This window comes from Lathyrus oleraceus, chromosome 7, assembly GCF_024323335.1.
Source record: "Lathyrus oleraceus cultivar Zhongwan6 chromosome 7, CAAS_Psat_ZW6_1.0, whole genome shotgun sequence".
Lineage (NCBI taxonomy): Eukaryota > Viridiplantae > Streptophyta > Magnoliopsida > Fabales > Fabaceae > Lathyrus > Lathyrus oleraceus.
Window position 1 is genome coordinate 439,918,193 of NC_066585.1, and position 9,480 is coordinate 439,927,672.

A 9,480-nucleotide genomic window follows, 5' to 3' on the forward strand; every position below is an offset into this window, starting at 1 on the left:
CGTTTTTTCACATCTGTGTAGCACATTTGCAGCAGTTGCTCTTGGCAACATTCAGAATCGATAATCCCAGTGAGATTTATTTTCTCACCGGTCCGTGAAGGGAAAACTTGATTCTCCTCCGATTTAGCCCCCAGCAGGTGTCTGCCCTATTTTGACATATGTAAATATCATCCTTGCGATACCGGTAAGTGTCGTGTTGAACCCCGTAAATGTCTGTGCTTTTCTTTGATGTCGGCAAACGTCATCTTTCGATGTCGGTAAACATCGAATTCCAATCGTTGGCCATCAGTAAATGGCATGTTTCTCATAGTGCCTACAAAAAATCGTTCTGTCAACACGCGTGTGTGTCCTTTCCCTTTTTGGTGTCGGTAAACATCATCGTTCGATGTCAGTAAACATCAGACGCTTGTTAACCATCGGTAAATGGTTTTGTCGTTTAAGATTCCCCAGCATATTCGCTATCCGTAAATATTGAGTATTTCATTTTCACCATCGGTAAATGGTTTTGTTTCATAAGTATATTCTTTTCCCAGTGAAGTCGCCATCTTTGTTCAATGTCGGTAAACGTCGAGTTCCTTCCCAGTCATCGGTAAATGTCTGGTCATGTAGCGCTTGCTTTGATATCGGTAAATATAAATTCCCCAGTGGAGTCATCGGTAAATGTCTGGTCTTGTTTCACTTGTGAACATCTTTGTTCGATGTCGGTAAACATCGAGTTCTTCCCCAGAGTCGCCATTGGTAAATGGCCTCGCTTTCTTTGATATAGGTAAATATCAAATTTGTTTCAGAGCCGCCATCGGTAAATGGCCTCGCTTTCTTTGATATCGGTAAATATCAAATTTGTTTCAGAGCCGCCATCGGTAAATGGCCTCGATTTCTTTGATATCGGTAAATATCAAATTTGTTTCAGAGCCGCCATCGGTAAATGGCCTCGCCTTCTTGATATCGGTAAATATCAATTTTGTTTCGAAGCCGCCATCGATAAATGGCCTCGCTTTCTTTGATATCGGTAAATATCAAATCTGTTTGAAGCCGCCATCGGTAAATGGCCTCGCTTTCTTTGATTCATCACCTACAGAGTGCAAATTCTCCGGTTCTTTCGGTATTCAATCCCTATTTACCTTGAAAGTCTAACAGTCGCTGCTTTCATTCGTTCAGGTTCACAGTTGATTGAATAGGGGCAACTGTAGCACCTCAAATTTGCCCTCCTCATTCATGCATTCGTTTTAGGTCATTTAACATTTCTTATTGCATATCATCATGTCAATCAGAATTAGCTCCAAGAGTTTATCTTCCAAGAAGTTTGTATTCATCTGAGTATCAAAGGCAAGGTAGAGTCCTTTAAAGGATCAGGCTTAATGGGCTCAGTACAGTTCAAAGTTCAACCGCGAAGTCAAGAGTCAACTGTTTGTCAACTGAAGGTCAAATGGCTAGAGGATAACTTGAGTTACTTCCAACAGGTTCAAATGAGGAACAAAGGTCCAGCGCACATGTTACAAATTTGGAAAGATGACTGGAACTGTCATGCTCGCTAGGCGAGCAAAATGGTTCGCCTAGCGAGCCACCAGTGTTTGAACTGTCATGCTCGCTAGGCGAGCAGATTCTTCGCTAGGCAAAGCCTACGCATTTTGCAAATAAAAAAAATATAACAGAAAAATTTTGGGCTTGAGTTGCCTTAATTCTGAGCCCACCAAGCCACGAAAATCAGGTTATAAATTCTAAAAATTCAGTGGAAAAACCCTAGAAGACAAAAGGAGAGAGATTCTAACCATTTCAGAGCAACCTCCAGAGACTGAAGGGATCACCTCTACCAATTCCATCTCATATAAACCCTAAGATTGTTCTGCAAACCCAACGGTGCAATTCAATTTCATTCGATCTCTCCAATCAGGTTTGCCTTATTCCCATTACTTTACACTTTTAATTTGAAATTCCTAAAGCATGAGGTATTATGGTTGAATCCGGGAGAGTGGGTATAGTTAGGTTTCACATGTGGGTTTAGATATGCATGAATGTGTAAAACCATGCCTTGAATGTTTGACCACTTAATTTCTGTAATCGTACTGTTATCAATGGAAAATCCAGAACCCGCAGGCATTCGCTAGCCTCTTCTCTAAGCGAGCCTGCAGCGAAGCTTCGCTAAGCCTTCGCTAGGCGAACTAGTAGCGATCGCGACAGTGGCTGATTTTTTCTGTTTGCTCTCCAATCTGTTTCATGCTTTGTTATGACATGCTTTCTGTTGCCTCCGGGCACCTGTTTTTGTATGTATGTCATGTCTTGAGGTGTGGATCCTTGCCCCTTATTTTGAGTTTTGATACCCTTTTGATGCATTTGTTTGACAAGAGGTTCAGGCCTCTTATCCTTGGGTGTTTTGGGAACTTTTGTTTGTGAACTTTAATGGCATGATTCATGTGGTTACATTTTGATTTGGTGCAACTCTTGATTGCACCCCATCTTGTTTTTTTTCTAACCTATTTGTTAAGTTTTTGTGAGGGCACATACGACTCTTGCAGGGATGGCTTGCTTGGTGTTCCACTTTATTTGTGGGATACCATTTGGATATTTATTCTGATTGCCTTGCTGACTTGCTTTCTTTGATGATGTTAGCTTGAGAGACCTCTGGGTTTCTTATCTCTTGAGTTGTTGTTACTTCGGATCTTTATCCGTGTGGTAGATCTCTTGATCCCTTTTACATCTTTCCCACACTTTACCGCTTTCTTAGCTGGAAGACCTCGATAGGAGGCAATGTTTTTGTGTGTTTACTTTTATGCCCAAAGACCTCCAAGAAGAGGCACCAGTGCTAAAAACCTCCATGAAGAGGCAATTGACGGATAAAAGGGATTAGTAGTCAATCCCCCGTTATTCAGTGTGTTGTTCTTTATGCTTGTACTACGTGCCGATGCTTCAGAACAAAAGCCCAAGATCTTTTGTCCGGTCAGTCAGTGGAGAGGGTTCCACCTTTCTGAATCCCCACGCTTTGTCATGAGCTCACCCTGTCCAGGGTTAAGAGCTATGAGGTCTTATCCTCATTACCCTTTTGATCTGCTCACCCTGATGTTCAATGTCAGTGGTTAAGAGCCCATTTGATTACCTTTTCCATGACTTGTTTGTCGAGGTTGATATGACCCCTCTTGACTAAAGCCCTACCCATGTATGTTTGAGCCCCCTTGTTGGCATGTTTATTTTATGCTATATGTTTTTGTGTGGTGTGATCATCTCACCCATAGGATTGCTAGGCTTCGCATAGTCTCTCGTCTGCATGTCAATTAAGGTAGCACGGTTCCTTCGTCTAGGATTTCCTTTTTTGCATGAGCATCCTAAAACACAAGCAAACTCATTGATTTTTCTTCTCATAAGAACACGTTAACTCCTTCTACTACAGGCGAGTAAGTCTCCAAGGTCGAGCATCCGGTAGATTGCGTAGTAACGTTGTTCACCTAAAAACAAACCCGTAGGTAGCTGAACTACGGCCTGCTCTGATTCTCATTCCAGATGAGATACGTAGGCATAAGGCGCGATGTCTTATCGAGCACACTCCTCTTTAACCCATAGGTAGCCGAGCTACGAAGACTCTGATTCTCATATTCAGATGAGATACGTATGCAGTGGATGCGACATCCGTGCGAGTCATTTTCTTTTGACCCCTCTTTTAGTAAATAGTACATTAGATAAACCCACACCCTTTAGACAAGAACAACAAAAGTGGATCTCGTAGAGTACTACGGATGCGTAGGGATGCTAATACCTTCCCTTCGCATAATCGACTCCCGAACCCAAGATTTGGTTGCGAGACCTTGTCTTTTCCTTTCCTTTTTCCAGGTTTACTTTGAGCGTTTCCTTTCCCCCCTTTGGGATAAATAACGCACGGTGGCGACTCTTCTGTCATTTCTTTTTCGCCGATTGTTTTTTCGCATACTATATTTTTTAGGTTGCGACAGTGACTTTGGTTCAGTTAGTGATCTGGGTTTCTATTTATAAGTTGGATTTATGGATATTTATTTCTGACACGCCGGAGTTCTGTCTGTGGTATTTATTGGCGGGTTCCGTTTATTTCGGATCCCTCGGGTTGGATTTGAGGTTACTTGTTCAGAGGATCTTGTTGCTATCCGTTCAGTGACTTTCCTGTGATGATGGTGATGTATCCTCCGATTCCGTTTATTTCGGAACCCCGAGTTGGATTTGTGGTTACTTAGTCCCCTGGATGGTTGTGATCAGTTCTGAGATCGAAATCCAGTACAGTTGATGTTCAGATGTGTTGGAGGATGGCGCTATGAATTGCATTCATGCATCTGCATCATTCCCATTTTGCATTCATCCGCATCTAACTCATGTTTATCCATATGCAAGGTACATTCTTGATTGAGATTCTGGTTGAGAGACATCCTTGTTCCAGGTATGAGGTCCGACTTGAAAGATGATGTTGTCTACAATTTCTTTGATCCAGAGACTAGCGTGTTGAAGGGCATGATAGCAGTGATTACGCCTGACCATGTGGGGGTGTTCCGTGAGGCTTATGGCAGTATTACGAAGATGGTTTTCAGGCTCACAGATGGGGATAGGAGCGCCATCCATACTCTTCTCCTGTTTTATGATCCGGGTTTGAGATGTTTTGTCTTCCCAGACTATTTGTTGGGACCTTTGATGGAGGATTATGCCGGTATTTTGGGTATTCGGGTCAGAAACCAGATTCCTTTTTATGTTACTAAGGAAGAACCTGATATTGTTGAGATTTCTCTTGCTCTTTATTTGAGCCCGGAAGTGATTAAGGGAGGTTTGAGGGAGAAAGGAAAGTTGCCCGGTTTTCATCTGAGTTTCTTGGAGGCCAAAGCCAAGGAACATGTTGTTTTGGGTAATTGGAAGACTGTTTGTGCTTTGCTTGCTGTAAGCATTTATGGAATTGTTTTGTTCCCTAATCAGAAGAATTTTGTGGATATTAATTCCATCCGGGTGTTTGCTCACAAGAATCCCATTCCTACCTTGATTGGGGATGTGTATTATTCGGTCCATAATCGGAACGAGAAGCGGCGTGGAGGATTGGTTAGATGTTGCGCTCAATTGTTATATAAGTGGTTCATGGGATACTCGCCTTCCAAGGGTGCCTTTGTCTTTCTTGACCATACTGTAAATTGGGCAACCAAGTTGATGGGTTTGCGAGCCAAAGACATAGATTGGACTCACATTGATGTGGCTGGACGAGATTTTATTTACAGTTGCGGGAGTTTTCCCAATGTGCCCCTTATAGGAGTTCAAGGGTGTATTAATTATAACCCGACGCTTCTTAAGAGGCAAATGGGATTTTCCATGGAGGTTCCTCCCCTCGAGCGTGAGATTCAGGAGTCTTTCTACTTCCCGTTTGAGGGTAATCAGTCATTGTTGGAGCAAGTGTCTGGTGCATGGCGCAACATTCAAAGGAAAGGCAAGATTCCTTTTGGTAGAGCTAATAACAGGTCTTTTCCTCCATTTGATGATTGGCTCAGAAAGAGGGTTAAGCTCACTCGTCTGCCATTTCCTGTGGTTGATCTTTGGTATCTGTTGAGTGAGGAGCCACGCTCTTCTGTCAGTATGGAAGAATTTCTCGAGAGGAGGAGGGCAAGAGATCAACTGCAAGCAGAGAAGACTGAGTTAGAAATGAGTGTTGCTGGAATTCAACCGGCTAATCAGGAAGTCAAGAGGAAAGCATAAGACCAGGCTAGGAGACATGCTCAGGAGGTGAAGCGTTTTGAGAAAGACACCGCCTATTACTGCAAGATCAGCCAAGCTTTAGAGTCATCTACGAATGAGCACGACCTTACCAAAGAGCAGTTGGCTAGAGCTTTGAAGGTCATTGATGATGAAAAGAATAGACAAGTCCTTGTGAAGACTCAGAGGGAAGCTAGAGCCAAAGCCCTTACCACAGAATGGGAAGCGAAGCTGAGGGTTAAGGAAGAAGAGAAAGTGAAGCTTATGGCCGAGAGAGATCACTATCTTGCTGAAAGGGACCATTATTTCCGTCAGATGAAGATTCATCAGAAGGAGGTGGGAAGACTTCAGCAGGAGAACACTGAGCTCAGGTTCACTATGAAGTTTACCGGGATGGTTGATGGTGCAGAGCCTTCTGTGGGACCTTCTTCAGATTAGACTTTTATTGCAGTTGTTATCATGTGTTGGGTTACCGTCAGACATGTTGACGGAATTCATTTGCTCATAGTTCTTTCCGATTCTGAAGGATTGTAAAGTTGACTTGTGTCAGATATGATATATGACTCTCGCAAGTGTTGCGCACTTTTGCTATACAATGGTTATTATCATTTAGTGATTGATCTCAGAGCTTTATTTTCTTTTCTGTGTCACACTTACGCAACACACACATGGTCGGGTGATATCTTTGCTAAAGCACAACATTCTGTTCCGTACGGAAAAGCCAGGTGATTGGTGTCAGAATATTGATGTCGGATTATTATCTGTCTCAATGAAGCCAGGATCGAATGACAAAATGTTCCTCATACAGATAGACATTGCATTCATGCATGAATCATAATAACTTGTCTTCTATTTTGCAGGTGTCAGTTTCTAACGTGTTTGATTGTGACTCAGGAATCATTGCTCGCACATGCAGAGTCATCCCTCAGCACGTAGCTCGTCCGCACAGATACTTTACCAGACGCAACAAACCCAGACTGATGGATTCATCCAACGCTGATATTCTCGAGCTGAAAGAGAAGATGAGTGAGTTGATCAACACCATGCAAGGGTTCGCCCTGGGGCAGAAAGCACTCGTCGAGAAGGTGGAGAAGCTTGAGCTGGCTTCGATTGCCAATAATGGCAATAGTCAAGATGGTAACTCCAACTATGGTCCTGGTGGCTCTAGGGGTGGTGGCGATCCCAGAAAGGAGGCGACTAATGGTGGTGTAGTCATCAACAACGGCTGTGGTCTTGGTTTTGCTGCGGGCAGTGGCCCAGGTCATGTTGGCAACATTCTGAAAGAAACTCAGTTTTCTCCTTTCTTTGGGGCTGTGGAGGATAAAGAAGATGATCAGTTCTCTATGCTGAATGAGCAGTTCGGTCAGTATGGTGTTCCACCGCCGAACAAAGAGATTCAGGTACTAGCAGAAAAGATTAGGGCTCTGGAAAGCCATACCACTCTGGGACTATTAACATGGCAAATATGGGGCTGGTTGAGGGGATTGTAATCCCACAAAAGTTCAAGGTGCCCACGTTTGATAAGTACAATGGAAGTTCCTGCCCGGAAACTCATATTCAGGCCTTTGTTCGAAAAATATCTGCCTACACCATGGATCAGAAGCTCTGGATGTACTTTTTCCAGGATAACTTATCTGGCGGGTCTCTCGAGTGGTACACCAAGCTGAGATCGTCAGATATAAAGAGCTAGCAGGATTTGGGGGATACTTTCTTCAAACAATACCAATTTAACGCTGACATGGCACCAAGCCGTACCCAGCTGTAGGGTATGTCTCAAAAGCCGAACAAGGGGTTTAAAGAGTATGCACAAAGGTGGAGAGAGTTGGCTGCCAAGGTTCAACCCCCGTTAGTGGATCGGGAGATGTCAGACTTGTTCATGGGTACTCTTTAGGGGACTTTTGCTGAGAGGATGATGGGATGTTCAGTTACTGGTTTTGCGGATATAGTTGTGGCTGGTGAAAGGATTGAAAGCTGGTTGAAAATGGGAAAAATACAAGGAAATGCTCCGTCGTCTGGAGTAAAGAAGCCCTTCAGAAATGGTCAGCGCAAGAAAGAGGGTGATTCGAGTGTTGTGTACGCCCAAAGAGGATACAGTAGGGATCATAACTACCAGCATACTGCTGCGGTAACAATTCCTGCTGATAATCGACCCGTACAACAGCAATAGCAACAACAGCCACCTCAGCAGAGAACACAAAGGCCTGGGTACTAAGTTAGGGGAAGGATGGCAGATCGCCAGTTTGATAGGCCACCCATGACATATGCCCTACTTCTGACTTGGAGTGATCTTGATTCCATTTATCTCCTGCCATTGTTTGTTTATGCCCTGTTGTATTGATTGGATGTACATAAACTAACTTTGTCTCTTGTTTCAGGTTTGGATACTTATCATTGATGATTGGGTTGTTCTCACCTTGTGAGATACAAAATGCATTGAGTTCTGAATTATTGTTGTTTTATAGGGTTTTAATTGATGTGGTGAGCTCATGAGCTCATTTGAGTGCTAAGGCACTTATGCATTGAATTGTGTAACTGTTAGAGGGTTTCACTTCTAGTTTTATGACTGAAGTACTAATTGTTTAGTCTTTGTACAGGTACCTTAGTTGCTTATTTGCTTTAGCTCTTGCTTGAGCATTGGATTGTGGTTGATACACCACTCAGGTAGTTAGCTCCTTACTTCATGTAGTCTGGAGTCCTGTCACCTTTTTGGCAGGCATTTTGCTGGCAAGTCCCCCTTCAGAGGCTCTGTTTGTGTTTGTTTAAAATTGTGCCCAAAGACCTCCAAGAGGAGGCATGTGTTATATTTGATAAGACCTCCAAGAGAATAGGCAATTGACGGATAAAAGGGATTAGTAGTCAATCCCCCGTTATTCAGTGTGTCGTTTTTTATGCTCGCACTACGTGCTGATGCTTCTGAACATGTGCCCCAGATCTTTTGTCCAGAGTCTGTCAAGTGGAAAAGGATCCCACTTTCTGGATCCCCACGCTTTCTGTGTCATGAGCTCACCCTGGCCAGGGTTAAGAGCATGGGGTCTCATCCTCATTGCCATTTTGATCTGCTCACCCTGTCGTTCAATGTCAGTGGTTAAGAGCTACAAATTACCCCTTACAGTTTGGCTTGTTTGTCGAGGTTGATATGACCCCTCTTAACTAAAGCCCACCTATTGTTTGAGACTCTTGTATGGATATAGTATGTGATGTTTGCTTACTTGGTCACTTGTTAGAGACCTCAACATAGGGATATTGATTGCATGATAACTATTAGGCTGGAGTCTTAGTCTCCGTATTAGTTTGTTGTTTCCCTGGTCTCTGGTTAGGAGAGTGTTTTACCCCTGGTAAAGGGAACTACGTCTCCCTGATTCTCATACCAGATGAGATACGTAGGCAGGAGGTTGAGTGCAATCTCTCCGGGCACCATTTTCTTTGTTTTCGCGTGTGTTCACCCTTTAGTTGTTTTCTTTTATATTTGTGTGTTCACCCTTTTCTTTGTTTTCGCGTGTGTTCACCCTTAGTCTCAACTTGTGTTCACCGTTTCGTGTCTGTGTTTCTGGAATTTGTTTTCTTTGGTGTGAGTACCCGTTTGTTCAGCGCGTGTGGGTGTTGTACGTTCATACCTTGGGGGATTTCTTCTGTTATCATTCGGGGTTCACTTCTTGGGGTTCATATTGGGGTTCACCTATGTTGACTTGGGGGATCTCTTCTGTTATTATTTGGGGTTCATCTTCGGGGTTAATTTGTGACGATTGTCATTCACTTAGGGTTTATCTTCGGGGTTCATTTATGACGATTGTCATTCACTTG